The sequence below is a fragment of the Pelophylax lessonae genome (genome assembly GCF_965119305.1).
Source record: "Pelophylax lessonae genome assembly, chromosome: 10".
NCBI lineage: Eukaryota > Metazoa > Chordata > Amphibia > Anura > Ranidae > Pelophylax > Pelophylax lessonae.
In genome coordinates this window covers 62267693-62284992 of record NC_138777.1, presented here as the reverse complement: position 1 = coordinate 62284992, position 17300 = coordinate 62267693, and positions in this window count along the sequence as shown.

Sequence of the window (17300 nt, the reverse complement as noted above, 5' to 3'; positions counted from 1 at the left end):
AGGTTCCACTCAGAACAGGCCTCGCCATAGTCAACCAAAGAAGTTGAATGCACATACTCAGAAGTTGTCTTTGGGAAATAGACGCATGAGTGCTGCCAGCATTGCTGCAGAGGTTGAAGGGTTGGGGGGTCAGCCTGTCAGTGCTCAGACCATACACCGCACTCTACATCAAATTGGTCTGCATGGCTATTGTCCCAGAAGGAAGCCTCTTCTAAAGATGATTCACAAGAAAGCCCGCAAACAGTTTGCTGAAGACAAGCAGACTAAGGATATGGATTACTGGAACCATGCCCTGTGTTATGATGAGACCAAGATATTATTTGGTTCAGATGGTGTCCAGCATGTGTGGCATTAACCAGGTGAGGAGTACAAAGACAAGTTTGTCTTGCCTACAGTCAAGCATGGTGGTGGGAGTGTCATGATCTGGGGCTACCTGAGAGCCGCTGGAAAAGTTCATTGAGGGAACCACGAATGCCAACATGTACTGTGACATACTGAAGCAGAGCAAAATCCCCTTTCTTTGGAGACTGGGCCGCAAGGCGGTATTTCAGCATGATAATGGCCCCAAACACACCTCCAAGATGACCACTGCCTTGCTAAAGCAGCCGAGGGTAAAGGTGATGGACTTGCCAAGCATGTTTCCAGACTTAAATCCTATTGAGCATCTGTGGGGCATACTAAAAAGGAAGGTGGAGGAGTGCAATGTCTCTAACATCCACCAGCGCCGTGATGTTGTCATGAACGAGTGGAAGAGGACTCCAGTGGCAACCTGTGAAGCTCTGGTGCACTCCATGCATAAGAGGGTTAACGAGTCACATGACACGGGGGAGGGAAAATGGCTAATTGGGCCCAATTTGGACATTTTCACGTAAGGGGTGTACTCACTTTTGTTGGCAGCGGTTTAGACATTAATGGCTGTGTATTGTTATTTTGAAGGGACAGCAAATTTACACTGTTATACAAGCTGTACACTCACTACTTTACATTGTAGCAAAGTGTCATTTCTTCAGTGTTGTCACATTAAGTCTCCGTTCACATTAAGGCGACCTGTGAGGCGACCTGGTCGCCTCACAGGTCGCCTCCCATAGGGAAGCTGCGGACCCGTTCTAATAGGAGTGACACAAGTCGCTCCGACTTAGAAAAAGGGTCCGGAGCTTCTTTGGGGCGACCAGGAGGCGACCGCCATAGACTTCAATGTTATGAAGTCCGTGGCGGCTGCTCCGAGGTCGCGGCGCGCTGCTCGCACCGTGACCTCGGAGGTCGCGGTGCGAAGTAGCGTCGCCCCTATGTGAACGGGGCCGAAAAGATATAATAAAATATTTACAAAAAATGTGAGGGGTGTACCCACTTTTGTGAGATACTGTATATTTAAAACTTACTAAATATATATAAGAGCTATTTTATCTGTCAAAGGGTTTGTGTTTCTGATCATCTAATTCCCAGACTTACACAGCTCTGTCACACAGCACAGGGGAGGAGATCTGATTTTGCTCTACTAACGTTAAGTTGCACTTGCAGGTCTTCTTCAGCCTGCAATTGGACAATGATTATAGATAGGAGGTGGGCTGCAGCCATTTTCAATTTTTAAATTTTTACTATTTTTTTTATTCCCACTATAACTTTACTTAGCATCTACCTTGGAGGGTGCTACATCCACCCCCCACCAAATTGAGTCATGTCCCCATTGACTCAGAGGCAGCCGCCTCCTACCAAAAATTCAGCCAAAAACTCAGGAGTATCCCACAAACCTGGAAAGGGGGAAAAGGGAAAAGAACAAATGTACAAATAAATTATGTGAAAAAATATATTTGCATCTTTACTGTACCAATATACAAACATTTAAGGAGCATTAAGATGATGCACCCCCCACTAAACAAACTCGCTTGGTGGGGATTTCAACAATATATACATCCATACTGACTACCTCTACTGTGAGTCCACCTGTAGAGAAATGAAAAAAGGTTAGTCAACTACATACATAAAGAAATTTCAGTACTAACTGTCTGAATCAGTTGAGTGAGAAGACCCTCCTAACTAGGGCGACCTTCTCACTCCCTTCCCTGACTTCTCTGCTCATCAGTGTCTTGAATTGCTGGGTCCACTTCTCCCCTCCTTTGGGGAATCTGTGCCCTAACACTGGTTACCTAGGCAGAGTCCATTTTTTTTTTAAGTGAGGCACAGCGCCCCCTGGCTGTTTCTCAGAACACCTCTTGTAAGGAAACAGGGCAAACCACCAGAGTCTGAATGGCCTGCAGTCCTGCTGAGACAGGGAAACAGGAAAGGTTCTTCCAAGGTACCCCTCACCAAATCTTCTGAATGCACCAACAGCTGTGACAGTCACTTGTTTATTTTCCTTGCTTCAAACTGTGCAAAGTCTCTCACACAGTATTTGTAATCCACACACAGATCCTGGCCCAAGGAATCTGACATAGCCAAAGTATTTTTCTTTGAGACCCTGGCCCGTTGGCCCAAGGGGTCTGTGAATCAACATAACACTCTTAACGTGAAAAGAACTGGTAGAACTCAGCATTATATATATATATTTTTTTTGGTTAGTTGTGACAGCTAGCCAGCCGTAAATGTACAGTCTGGGATCCATGAAGAAACTCTTGTTTTTTTTTTTTCCTTTCAGATATAATAATCTGGATAGGGAACCCGACCATAAGCACCTTGTTCATCTTTGACTCTTACAGACCAGGCCTGGCTTGATCCATCTGGGCGGCGAACTTCCACCCTGTCTGTGTAAATTGAACGCCCATAGTTCCATTGGGCATTGGCAGCATTAAATCTTTCCTTTAGTTCCACTTCTGTGAGTCTCTATATGGCTTAGGAATGAATAGAAAGTCCCATATAACCTCATCGCACCAAAAGTCTCTCTGTTTCTCTACTAGCAACATGACTTCTCTTGGGGCATAGGGATAATCATACCCATACTCTAGCGCCACCTTGTGTTGCATCCATCTCTGCATTCTGGACAATCTGGGAAGGGTTTTCCTGTTGCCTCTCCCCAGGCAGAGAAAATGGGGTCTCTACCCGCTGAATTGAATTCTCATGAGCTGCATTCTGGTCCCAAGCCTGGGCAATATTGGCAGGAGGGGATAGATCAGGGATCCTTTTCAATAGGCCTCACAAAACCCTAACTTTTGTGCCAATTCCTCTCTTTCCATGGCTTCCTTGGCCACCTTGTCAAAGGTAACAACAAGTTCAGGACCTGGGGAACTGCTCCCAGCTTCTGACCCCCAGTCCCACTCTTTCTTATCAGCTGACCCCCAGTCGTCAATTCCTTCCACTATGGATACATATCTGCACTGGAAGGATGGGGATCCTATATTGACAACTCCAGCATCCTCCTCACCACCAGAACTTGTGGGTGAGGCCTTAATGGCCACAGGCCGTGTGTGCTGCGGAATGGTGATGGGAGCAGACCCTGCTACTGCTGCGGTAGATGCATCTTCCGGCCATCCGCTGGCCCCTTGTACCGGCATGCATCCTCTCCCCAGAGAGCTTATTGACCGAGTTCCTCTCACAGATAATGTTGACCCACTGTCAACTGGCATGGCCTCCAGCATCATAATTACACGTAGCATGTCCCTTCCGCCTCCGCGGAGGAACCTGGACTCTGTACCGGTCACCTCCTGAGTGAGCCCGGACTCCCAAGTCACATACAACTTCTTGGGCCGGCCCTCGCTCCTCTCTGCCCGCAGCAGCAGATAGCCACATTGGACCCACGCTTGCACTCTCAAAGTTATATTTGCATATTGGGGACATACCGCTCCCAGGTACTCCCGGCCGCATCCCGTGCACAGCATGAGTCCTTCTTCAGGCACCATCCAGATGCCTGTGTCCCAAACGATAGCTGGGTTGGGCTGGTGGATCTGCGCCTAGCAGGGTCTCCGCCGATGGATGTGGTGATAGCGGTCACACTATTTTGCTCTTTTACAAACGCCATGTTGCTCTCTCCTATACGTATCTCCCTTGCAGCCGCACCCGAAACAGGGGGTATTAATAGGACTCCCTTAGTCACTCCTGATTGGCTGGATGTTTCCACTATCTCCACCCTCTTTCCTAATTGGGCGGTGGCTCCTCCTGCTAGGCAGGTCTATGTGGATCACCCTTTCCCACGCGGTACAGTAACTCTTCCCCTGCCAGGCTCTTTCTCTCTAGCCCACATGGAAATTACTGTAAAGCAGACCATGTAACTTGCCAGACGTGCATCCACTCTCCTTACTTGCACCCAGGCCACAACTGCGCCTCCCTCTCCTGGAGCCAGCTGTCCCTCCTTGCCAGGCAAGAGAAATATCCCGCTGTCATAAGCACGGTCAATAGTTATTTCCCCAACACATGTGCAAGTAATGCAAGTAAGGCCCTCCATACTGTCTCCGAAGATAGTCCCACTGCCTCTCCCAGCATTGCTGACTGCAATCTTCACAGTATCCGTGCACTCGCTGTATAGAATGAATGTCCTGCTGTCACAAGCAAGGTCAACATCAGTCCATATAACTTGTACACACACCTGGCCCCTTGCTCCTCATGCCCCTGGCCGTTATCTTCCCCGTCCCCACCGGGACCTCTCCCTGTTAAGCAGTTGCAGCATTTGTACACTTTCACTCCTCTTCCCCCAGCTTTCCAATGCCTGAAAGCAGAGTACATGTCATGGTCCATGTGGAAGGTTCCCATCATTTTACAGGATTTGCTTGGACACCTGCGTTGCCATGGGCAACCCTCCATGTGCACTTCAATCTTCATCCCACTCTCCCTGCCTCCCGCAGATCTGGCCTCACACTTGGCTTGCAATTTGAATAACAGTTCTGGGCACAAAAATTGAAGTTTCTGACATTTTCTTTGGCCATTGCTAGGGGCAACCGACCCAGTAACCCATGGCAAAATCCCGGACGAGCTCCCAAATGTAGCAGGATTCCCAGCCATTTTGCTGGATATGGGTCTGCCAGGGTTACCGCTAACACCAATAGCACATTTAAGCTTGTTGCCCAAGTGTGAGAACTGAGACAGTGAACAGTCCGGCATCTTTGTTTTTTTTTTTTTTGGTTTATTTTATATGGGGATGGGAGAAGGGAATGAGTGGGATACTCCTCTGGCTCAACTAGTTACAAAATTGTCACACTTGAGGAAAAATGCCTTCTAGCGCTGACTTGGCACAGGCTGAATGCCAAACAACGCTTACTAGTGCTTGTGAACACTGTTTTGCTGTTACTGAACTGAAACTGACGTCTGACCCTTCTGTTAGCTCAAAAGTCCTTTGCACTGCTTCCTCCAGTCCTTCCTGACTGAGGTAACCACTTGTAGTTACTGCTGCAACTCTCAACACTTTAACACTTCAGGGCCCAACTGCTGGCGCCCCCTTTACTCTTCAGGGCATACACTGGCATCCCCTTTGCTACACTTCCACACCGGCTAGCTAGTTCCTGGATCCCTCTGACCTTCTCTGGAGTGGTCCCCTCTCCTAGGCAGACCCAAGGGGTAGTTTGCAGGACCCCCTCCCAGAATGCTGTGTGGCAGAATCTGCCCTTCCAGGATGGATACAAGCCCTGGTGTGCTATTGGCCAGGTTTCCTCCAGAGCCCTCATTGAGACACAGTGGGGAGACTCCCCAGCACAACAGGCACACCTGGGAGCACATGTCAGCCTAGCTGAATCATATGGCCCTGCTGATAAGCAGGCGAGGCCCCACTATAACTTTACCTAGCACCTACCTTGGAGGGTGCTACATAGGTAATCACCACACTACTATTTACAATAAACTACTGGAGTTATAATAAAAAAAAGTGTCAGTAAAAGGCTGCTAAGCACTGTTATGTATTCCTACACCACAAAAAGAATAAAAAAATAAAAAAAAGTGCAGTGCTAACTTACTAATCAATAACTTAACAATAATGGTGGAACCCTCTAATGTATGGTAATCTAAATAAACTTCAATATTACCACAGTACTGGTCTCTGTGATGTGTAACTTCACATATAACATGCATCAAATTGAAAATGAAAACTAAAAAAATGTAACTTAGCCGGGATGGTGGACACCCTTTCTATAGATATTTGCCATACAGATTAACTTGCAATAATTTCAGTAATATGTGATTTCACGTATAAGACACATCACAAGGAGAATACGACATATATTTTTTTTTTTTTTGTAAACGTAAAAAAAAAAAAAAATGTATGTATTGCCATTACAATGCTGATGTTATAATATGAAAGTGTATGCTGTGACCATAGATCTTTTTTAAGCATCATTTGTCTACTATATACTGTGCCAACCAATGGGTTTTTCCACATCTGCTATCTCGGCCTTTCTTAAACCTTTTTCCCTAAAGGAACCCTTAGAAATCATTTTTGGGTCTCAGGGAACCCCTGCTAATACCAACTCATCAGGGGAGTTATTGGGATAAAATGCCCTTTATATTGGTGGTCAGTGGGAAGAATGTTCCTCTTACAGTAATGGACAGTGGGTTGAATGAAAAAAAAAAACTGTCAGCTCTGGTGGAAGACACTATATTAACTATCCGACGTTAGTACAGGGATCTCCCCTGCTGAGCTGTTGTGTTCTAATAGGGGGACGGCTCCCCCGCCAGAACATTCTGATAAGCACTCTTAGCCATCGGGAGCCAGTCAGCTGCTGGTTTTGCACGTCCGACAGAAGGCGGGCAAATGGTTGGCTTCTGTCGAAGCGGCTGGCATAAACATGGGCCGAATGTCGGCTGTTTTTTTTTTTTTTTTTTTAACTGGTTGATGTCGCCCAGCATTCGGCCAGTGCATATGGTACTTCACAGATAGCTAAAAAGATCCTTGATTGCATGATGCAAACTCTGCCAAGTGGCTATGGCCCTGGAACTTTGCAGACACTATCCAATGGGAGGTAAACCAGCCATAGCTCGAAGAATACGTTGCAACCTCTGTAGGAACCCTGGGGTTCCACTGAATCCTGGTTGAGAATGGCTGTACTATATGATCTACACCAGCAGAAAAAGGTCATGGTTGACCCCTATAAGTCCCAAGAGTTGCTTCATAGAAAAAGAGATCTGCATAGAGACTGCTATGTTCTGGAGAATCTTCATTAGGGTTAAAAAGACCTCTGCTTTCTGACAACCTTCAATTGTAAGTATATACTGGGAACATACAGTAAAATACTCCAATACCCTTTATGGTTGTGTGTGTACTATACTAGGAAACTATCTCATGTCCCCCTTTTCTCTGGCATTAAAAACAAGAGGAAAACCCATACATTTGACTCATTTGATTGTAGCACAATCCTTGATGAAGTACCGTTAAATCGTCCAAATCCCTTACTACGGTTATGCTAATGATCAGTAAGGATCACTAAATTGTGTTCCAAATTGTAAATAAAAGGTTGACAATGAGTATCCTGAATGAAAAACACGTTTTCAAAATGGCACATTCAACAGCAGGAGTCACTAGCCACTGGAATGTGGACATGAGACAGTTCAAAGTGAAGATTCTATACTGGCGGCTATGTGACGTCACTCCTCAGAGCATACGACCTTGTGTTGCTAATTTTATTATTATGATGAGGACATTCCCCTTGTTGTTTTGTTCACTAAATGCTTCTTTTTTTTTTTTTTTTTCAGTCGTTTTCTGTAAAAGCCAGAACATTGTTTGCTACAGTTGCAGACTGACGTCACTAACGTGTTTTGTGTTTCTTAATGGAATTCTATAGTTTTAACCTTGGTGATTTCATTCACAATATAAAAAAGTGAACTGAACACTCGGTAAGGCAGTTCTGCAGCTGTTAATGTTATGCCATCCAGCAAAATGTTTCACAAAGGAAGTCTTTTACTTTCTCTATCAATGTCTCTGTACTGAATAGCACATTAAAGAACTCAGGATAAAAAAAGATCTTTTTAAAAATATAGCTATGGACGTCACTTGTAACAGTAATCATAATGTGGCATGTGAGAGGAAGCTGGCAAAAGATCCAAACCAATACCATCCATATCTGCTATCAGTAGAATTTTTTTCTCCTACTTCCACTTTTACTTCACTACATTTTTTCGATGATTTCAATACTTCTACTCCGATATTTATTTTTTTTGTGCTGCATAGTTACTCGTTACTATTGTAAAAATTACCACTACCAGAACAGTAGATGGCAGGTTTCATGAAGCTCAAAACATGTGTATTATCAGCGCATACGAAAATAAATGCTACTGTATGTATAAATAAAAGCTGCATTTGAAATAATAAAAAAACAATATGATGTTCAAACGTTTGACTTCTTTCTCTAATAACTACGTAACACAGTACTTGTACTTTTACTTTCAGTACTTGAGTAGCAATTTTTTTTTCAAAACTACTGGTACTTTTACTTTCAGTACTTGAGTAGCAAAATTTAAAAAAAAAAAACTACTTGCAATACTTAAGTACAAAAAATGTTGAATACTTTAGTACTTCTACTCTTCACTTTTTGATCGAGCACTTCCACTTCTACTCAAGTCACTTTTTGATCGAGCACTTGTACTTTTACTCAAGTATGGGTTTCGAGTACTTTATACAACTCTGTATAGGAGTAATGCTTTTGTTTGGCCGTGTGCTGCTTAGCTTGTGGTTAACCAATATTTTTTTTTTTTTTGTTCTACTCACCCTCTCTTTGCTCCAGCACTGCATCCTCCTCTTCTGCTCAGCATCATCTACTTTTGGATTAAATGATGACCAGTGTTTAACCACTTGCCGACTGCCGCACGACTATCTACGTCGGCAGTCAGCCCCTCACAGGCAAAGTGACGTAGGTCTACGTCGCTAGCCTGTGAGGGTTTAGGGAGCGAGCGCACGCCGCCGGAGGAGCGCTCCCGCGTGGTCACGGTCCCCCCCGCGCGTGTGTCACTCTGCGATCGCCGCTGCAGAGGGAGAAAGTCAGGCAGCTTGTGTAAACAAGCCGCCTGTCATTCTCCCCTGTGTAGAAACTGTGATCACACGGTTCTACTATGTAGAACCGTTGATCACTGTTTCTACAGCTCAACAGACAGCCAATCACAGTTAGAATCACGCCCCTAGGGACACACACAGCCCCTCCCTCTCAAATAAAGTTAACCCCTTCACTACCAGTGTAATTTTGCAGTAACAGTGCATATGTATACCACTGATTACTGTAGTAATGTCACTGGTAACCCCAAAAGTGTCAAAAATGTCAGTCAAGGGTCCGATCTGTCCGCCGCAATGTCGCAGTACTGCAAAAAAATTGCAGATCGCCGCCATTACGCGTTAAAAAAAAACAACAAAAATGACAAAAAACTTTCCCTTTGTTAGTAAACACGACAACTTTTGCGCAAACCAATCAAAATACGCTTTTTGCGATTTTTTTACCAAACATATGTAGCAGAAAACAAATTGGCCGAAAATGTAAAAAAATTTTGATTTTTAAATTTTTTTGGGGGGAATTTCATATAAAAAAAATGTGAAAAATATTGTTATTTTTGCAAAATTGACGCTCTTTTTTTGTTTATAGCGCATGATCAAAAAATCGCACAGGTGATCAAATACCACCAAAAGAAAGCTCTGTTTGTGGGAAAAAAAGGACGTCAAATTCGTTTAGGTACAGCGTCGCACGACCGCGCAATTGTCTGTTAAAGTCACGCAGTGCCGAATCGCAAAATACCCCCTGGTCAGGAAGGGGGTAAAATCTTCCGGGGCTTAAGTGGTTAACCTCTTATTGTGTGCTTAGACTTTCATGGACACACCCCTAGGAGGTTTCATAATACTGCAGCAATGAAAGGCGCTCACACATTGTTTTGTTATTACGAACACTGCCAGGCAAGAAGAGGAAGGACCTATGAAAAACTGAGGTATGTATGAAGGGAATTGAAAAAAAAAAATAAAAATAGGTGTTCAGAAGGAGCGGTTCAGAGAGTGCGGGTGAAGATTCTTGGAGAAGGGGGCTTGAAATTGCATTAAAGACCATCTCTGGGAAAAACTCAAAGCCTAGATTTAGTTAAATTAAAAAAGTTTAAATCTTCCATCCTCTATCCTCCCATACTCCAACAATGATAATATTCTAGTGCTATGGAGTTGATAATGCCGCTGGACCTGTCAAAGACACTTGTCATGAATGCCAACTATGCCTGCCTTTTCTGCCTCATCTTCCATTCACAGAAGCTACAATACAATATCTTCCATGAATGAAAAATAATTTAAGAATGGAGAACCAGCAGATGAATAAAAGGTCTGCTTCCATTCATTCATAAAGCATTTTTTCTTGCTGGAAGCTATAGTACAGCTTCTAGGGAGGGAGGGGTGGAAAGGTGGGCATAGTCAGCACTCTGCAGCTGCATTAACACAAGCAGCACCAAAAGATTACTGCAGGGAGATGGGGGAATCAGAAGATAGAAGATTTCAACTATAAAAGCAACCACCAGCACTGGATGGGATCTACACGTAATCCAGCACTGCAGATGTGCCCACACTTGCTGGACTTCAATTTTAATGAACTGGAGAAAGTAGGTAGGCCAGGGTTTCCAAACTATTATTGCTGAATACTTTCAGTTCAGTAGTTTATGAAAAAACAATGGGGTTGATTACTAAAACTGTGCACAATCTGGTGCAGCTGTGCATGGTATTCAATCATCTTCTAACTTCAAAAGGGGGGGACTGTACTTACCCCCTTCCATGGTGCGGGTAACGCTCCAGACAGAATCCTCGCCACCGAAATAGGGGAGCTGTCAGCCAAGGGACCACTGTGACTCAGATCCAAACCTGGTCATATGCGACCCTTCGAGACGTTTAACTTGCGGGCCAGCCTCTGTCCATGAGGCTATGTTGCGGCCGATGTTGCGGCCGCTAGTGCATAGCTGTGGTCTGCATGCGCTAGCTGGCTGGGCTTGGAGGATCACTGGATCCAAACTATCCAGCCCATTGTCCAGCCCGGCAGTTGATTGTAGATCTCCCAAGAGAAAAAACAAAAAAGATGTAAGGAAGAAGAAAAAAAATGCCAGGACCAGAGATCCCAGCCGGGAGCCTAGGTCCTTACTCCTGACTAGACAGATTAAAACTGATTACCTACAGCAGAGAGGGGGGCTATATACCAAGCTAAGGACAGCCCATGGGCTTAGCCAGGTGTTTTTTGTTCTGCCTAGTCTTACTCCTGAAGAAGGCAATATAACCCAGTAGTTATGATTTACAGAGATGTATAGTAACTAAGTAGAACTACTTCACTACTGTACTTAGGTACCGAAAGGCGGTATCTGTACTTTCCTGGAGTAGAATTTTTTTTTCTTACTTCCACTTTTACTTCACTACATTTTTTCGATTATTTCAATACTTCTACTCCGATATTTTTTTTTTTGTGCTGCATAGTTACTCGTTACAATTATAAAAATTACCACTGCCAGAACAGTAGATGGCAGGTTTCATGAAATTCAAAAAAATGTGTACAGCCAAAGGAATTGTGATTGTCCATTAGGTTAATCATTTGAAATAATAAAAAACAATATGATGTTCAAACTTTTGACTTCTTTCTTTAAAAACTACATAACACAGTACTTGTGCTTTTACTTTCAGTACTTGAGTAGCAAAGTTTTTAAAAAAACTACTGGTACTTTTACTTTCAGTACTTGAGTAGCAAAATTTAAAAAAAAACTACTTGCAATACTTAAGTACAAAAAATGTTGAATACTTTAGTACTTCTACTCAAGTCACTTTTTGATAGAGCACTTCCACTTCTACTCGTCACTTTTTGATCGAGCACTTGTACTTTTACTCAAGTATGGGTTTTGAGTACTTTATACAAGTGTGATGATTTATGGAGCGCTGTGAGAGAAAAAAGAAAAGTGGGTTTTACACACTTAGTCATGGCTAGTTTATAATTAAAATGTTACATTTCAGTTAATTTATTGGAAAGACATGTCTATGGTAACTGAAGGCAGTGTGGATTTTTCAACAAGACCTTTTCAATAATTATTTTTTAAAGTTCAGTGGCAGAGTTTTATTTATTTAAATGCTTTTGTCAATAAATGAATACATGTCCACATAGTTGAACTAGACGAGATGTTGAGGTTAACCAAAGGTTGTATAGTTCACCTTTGTCAGCTGGGACGTCTTGTAGTCTGGGGCCGGTTCACGGAGGTATTAAATCACATTTGTATAATTGAGCGATAAATAACTTTACATCGCTGGCTGTACACATAATGAAGTGACTAAGAATCTTATTTTTTTATGATGGTATATGAGACTGCAGAATATCCTAGAATCCCTGTGTTTTAAAGGTCTTTTTCAATGGTTCATAGCCTATAAAACTATTTTTGCAGAAATAATGTAGCCCACTGGGTGTTTGTCATAGGTCGATTTTTTCAGGTTATGATAACCTTCTTCTTAGGGGGAGGAACCTCCTGTTTGGTTGTCGGGCATCACAGTACGTCATCACCAGCCTTCCTTCAACAGGCCCAGTGATGTTCAGCGGAGGTAGTAATTACCTCTAAAGTATTATAACAATGCAGAGTTGTATAGGCTTCTCTCTATACAGAAATTGCTTACTCCGATTTTACTGAACACTGTGAGATTCTCACTATGAAATAAAAGCTTCAGGAAGTCAGATGGAGCCCGTTTCATTTCCTGACATCCTAAAGGATATCCAGCATCATCGAGCATTTTTCCTTTCCAGCCTGACTGTTCCTGCCAATTCATTAGATTTTAGTTTTTCAACCATGGAAGAACAGCATCACACATGGGTGTTTCCTAGGGCAATCTGGATGCAAATTCAGCATTTCTGAAAAAGCAACATTGCCGGCAATAGAAAAATGTAAAAAAAAAATGCCCCTCAATCCATACCAGGCCCTTTGGATCTGGTATGGATTTTAAAAGGAACCGCATTCAAACATTTTTAAAAAATGCATGGTGCCCCCCCCCCCCCCCCAAATCCATTCCAGACCCTTATCTGAGCATGCAGCCTGGCAGGCCAGGAAAGGGGATGGACAAGTGAGCGCCTCCCCTTCTGAACCATGCCAGACCACATGCCCCCCACTTGGGGGGGGGTTTGGGGAAGAGGGGGCTCTGCCCCCCACCCCAAAGCACCTTGCTGATGGGGACAAGAGCCTCCTCCCCAGAGCCCTGGGCTGTGGTTATCAATAAAAAGAATAAAAAAGGAAATGTTAGATGGCTGAGCAGGCAGAAGGCAGTGAGCCTTTGTCACAGACAGAGCGTTATTTTTATTTCTTTTTTCGGGGTCCAGTGTTGACATAGAAGGATATGGAAGGAATTGTCAAAAAAATTTTTCTTTTTTGTTTCTGACACTTTTTTGGTGAATGGGTAGGGGTACTATGTCCCTCATACTCATTCACATAAGGGGGGACAGGATCTGAGGGCCCCCTTGTTAAAGGGGGCTTCCATATTCTGATAAGCCCCCTGCCTGCACACATACCTGGCCACATGCCCTCAACATGGGGGGGAGTTTTGGTGCGGGGGGGCTCTGCCCCTCACCTCAAAGCACCTTGTCCCCAAAATGATAGGGACAAGGGCCTCTTCCCGACAACCCTGGGCTGTGGTTGTGGGGGTCTGTGGGCAGGGGGCTTATCAGACCCTAGAGGCACACTTTGACAAGGGTCCCCGCCCCCCCATGGGGGGAAATTGTTTTTTTTATTTTTTAATATTATAATTGTCAAAAACTGTGTGTGTGTGTTTTTTTTTCTCTTTTTGACACCTGTCCTTGTCAGTTCATGGTTGTCGAACTGAAATACAAACAATGTTATCTTCCTTCAGTAAACTTCTAATCATTTCCCATGTAATGGAGATAAAGACATGTTTGAAGCCTAGTCTAAAGCCTGGTACACACTAATAGTTTATTTTTTCATTCAACCCGCTGTGTAGAATGAAATAAAAAAACTGACTGCTCCAGTTGGAGCTGCTGCACTAACCATCTGACATTAGTACAGCGATCTCCCCCCGCTGAGCTGTTGTGTTCTGAGAGGGGGACGGCCCCCTGCCAGAACATTCAGATCAGTGTTTTCCAACATTGGCTGAGAGCGCTGATGAGGAGCCGATCAGCTGCTAGTTTTCCAGCCTCCTCGGCCGGCTTCTGTTGGACAGGGTGCTATACACATGGGTCGAATGTCAGCCATTTTTAACGGCATTCAACCCGTGTGTATGGGGCTTAAGTGACAGCCATGGCTTCCTCAATAGATACAGTGAAGAATGAGCAGGGAATGTACTTGTGTTTCAATATTACCAGATAAAAATATTTAAAACCAAAAAAAAAAAATGCTCTAAAGAGAAAATATGAAGTAACTTCATCTAATGACTAGAAAGCTGCAATGTATTAAATTTTGGGTTTTGAGTTTAAATACGTTTTGAGTTTAGAGAGGGGCAAACAAACAGTGAAAACATCCACTTTGAATCATCTACAGACATTTTAAGGAACCTTTTTACTTTCAGGGAAACCTTGCGCTAGAACAGGGGTCTCCAAACTTTCTAAACAGAGGGCCAGTTTACTGTCCTTCAGATTTTAGGGGGCTTAACCAGTGAGTAGAAAACTCACTGTCAGTGGAACGACAAAAATTACATAGCACCTGCGGTCAGTGGGAGGAGGAATAGTGCCCCTTCATTGGTATCAGTGGGAAGAATAATGCCTGAACATTTTTGTCACTAGGAAGAATAGTGCCCCATTATTGGGGTCAGTGGAGGGTATCGTACCCCATTATATGTATCAGAGGGAGGAATAATGCCTGGGCATTGGTGTCAATGGGAGGAATAATGACCCATTATTGGGGTCAGTGGAGGGTATCGTACCCCATCATTGGTATCAGAGGGAGGAATAATTCCTGAGCATTGGTGTCAATGGGAGGTATAGTGCCCCATCATTGGTGTCAATGGGAGGTATAGTGCCCCATCATTGGTGTCAGTGGAAGGTATCGTGCCCCACCATTGGTATCAGTGGGAAGAATAATGCCTAAGCCTTATTGGGAGGAAAAGTTCTCCATCATTGGTGTCAGTGGAAAGTATCATGCCCCATCATTGGTGTCAGTGGGAGTATTAATGCCTGAGCATTTGTGGTAATGGGAGGAAAAGTGCCCAATCTTTAGTATCAATGGAAGGAACTATGCCCTATTGTTGGTGTCAATCGAAGGAATAATGCTCTATTGTTGATGTCAGAAGGGGGAATTATGTCCCACGCTTTGTATCAGTTGAAGGAATACTGCCCCATCATTGGTGGCAGTAGGGGGAATTCTGTCCCATGCTTGGTATCAGTGGAAGGAACACTGCCCCATTATTTGGTCGCAGTAGGGAGAATTTTGTCTCAGTCTTGGTATCAGTGGAAGGAATGGTACTCTATTATTGGTGGCAGTAGGGGTCATTTTGTCTCAGTCTTCGCATCAGTGGAAGGAATGGTGCCGCATTATTGGTGGCAGTAAGGGGGGTTTTGTCTCACTCTTAGTATCAGTGGAAGGAATGGTGACCCATTATTGGTGGCAGTAGGGTTTTTTTGTCTCACTCTTGGTATCACTGGAAGGAATGATGCCTCAGTTTTGAAGTAAGTAGAAGGAATACTCGCTTGTGTCAATGGGAAGAATAGTGCCCCAAGGGCAGGATAAATTCAAACTTTTGCTTTTCGTTATTTGGAGACCACTGCGCAAGAAGATAGTGCTGTCTGAGGAGTGTTCTTAAGTAAAATTATCAGTGTCCCTATGTTTTGTCCCTTTGCTTGTAAAACCCTTTGAGTGTTACACCAAAGTGTTGCACCCTCTAAAGCTAAATTTAGAAGAACATTTGCAGCCAGGGGCAAGAATCTGATTCTTGCCCGGGATTTAAAACGCTGCTTGCACACACTGTGCACGACAGGCAGCAGCCATCAGTGGTGACTGTCAGATTTGTACTCTGTAAAAATCAATGACCGGTGCATAGCATAGAGTGTTGCTGCATCCAGAGGAGACAATTAGCCCCTCTAAACACGGCAAACTATGCACACCCCATGAGAATATAGCCATAATCTACGTTATAAATACACAACAGTATGTTTGCTAAATGAATAAAAACTAGCATTCATTGCAACCAATTTTGCTCTAAAGTAAATAATAATGTAAAAAAAAAGAAAAAAATTGCAGAGAGCTTGTTTGTGTTGTGTGGGTGTGGAAATCAGCGTATGTGAAGGCTTCCCACAAAGACCTCGTTGGTGAACCAGTGAAGCGCATACATGCCCTAACAGTTGTTATTTTCCAGGGCTGCGCTTGTATACTTGCTACAGCTGTACAAATCAGCTATTTGATTCCCCTCAGTTTAACGTTCAGCTCTGCAGAGAAGCCTGCTTAGCTCTCACGTCTGTAACCAATAAAGTCATTAAAAACACATAGCAGTGAGCACTGAGTGCATATGGGACAATCACCATTTATGTAATCCTTCCAATGCAAGTTGAAGCATGCCTGTAGTTATAGCATATCTAAACCGAAAAACAAAAAAAAGAATTGTATACCAGTCCTTTAGATATGGTGGCTGTGTTTGCTTTCTTTTTTCAGACTAAAAGCATTTCAGTAAGTACAGAAAACAACTGTTGATCTTCCCAGAAATGCAGTGTCCTTGTCACTTCTTGTAAGCTGAAAAGTAAAGTAAACATCCTTACTTTCTACTATGTAAACTACTAGGCAAATCACTCCACCATGTAATTAGGCCCTGTTCACACCTGAGCATTTTTCAGCTCATAAAACACTGAAGTCTCATAACGCCCAACAAGCAAAATCCCATTCATTTCAATGGCCCCTGTTCACCTATGAGCTTTAAGTCCCCTGAAGCAAAACGCCTGATGCTCAGAAAAGTACATGAGCTTTTTTTTTTTGTCAAATTACAAGTGTTTTTGTTAGATGTCAATGCTTGCCTCCAAGCACCTGCAAAAAAAACGCCTGAAGAATGCCTGGAAAAAAACGCCTGAAAAAACGGCTGAACAAACGCCTGAAAAGCGCCCCAAAAAAATCACCTGAAAACAATACACTCAGGTGTGAATGGAGCCTTAAGGTGAAAAAAGGCAGAAATGTCTTAAAGTGATACTAAACACACACTGTTTATTTTACATTGTCCCAAATCTTCCTGTATGTGGACGATGGCACTGTAATTATTTTAATTAAAAAAAACATCCAAGTACCATCTTTCCTAATCAATATACAGCTGTGACATGACCTAACTCTTTCCCAGCCTCTATAGGGAACCCGTGGCAGGAGGAGCTTCTAGTTCTCTGCTGCTGGTCACATGTTCAAAATAAAAAAAACAGCCTTTGGAATACGGAGTAAAAATAAATATCAATAAACTGTTTTAAATGGCCATAAAACTATATATCTGAAATTAAATCTTTATTATGTTT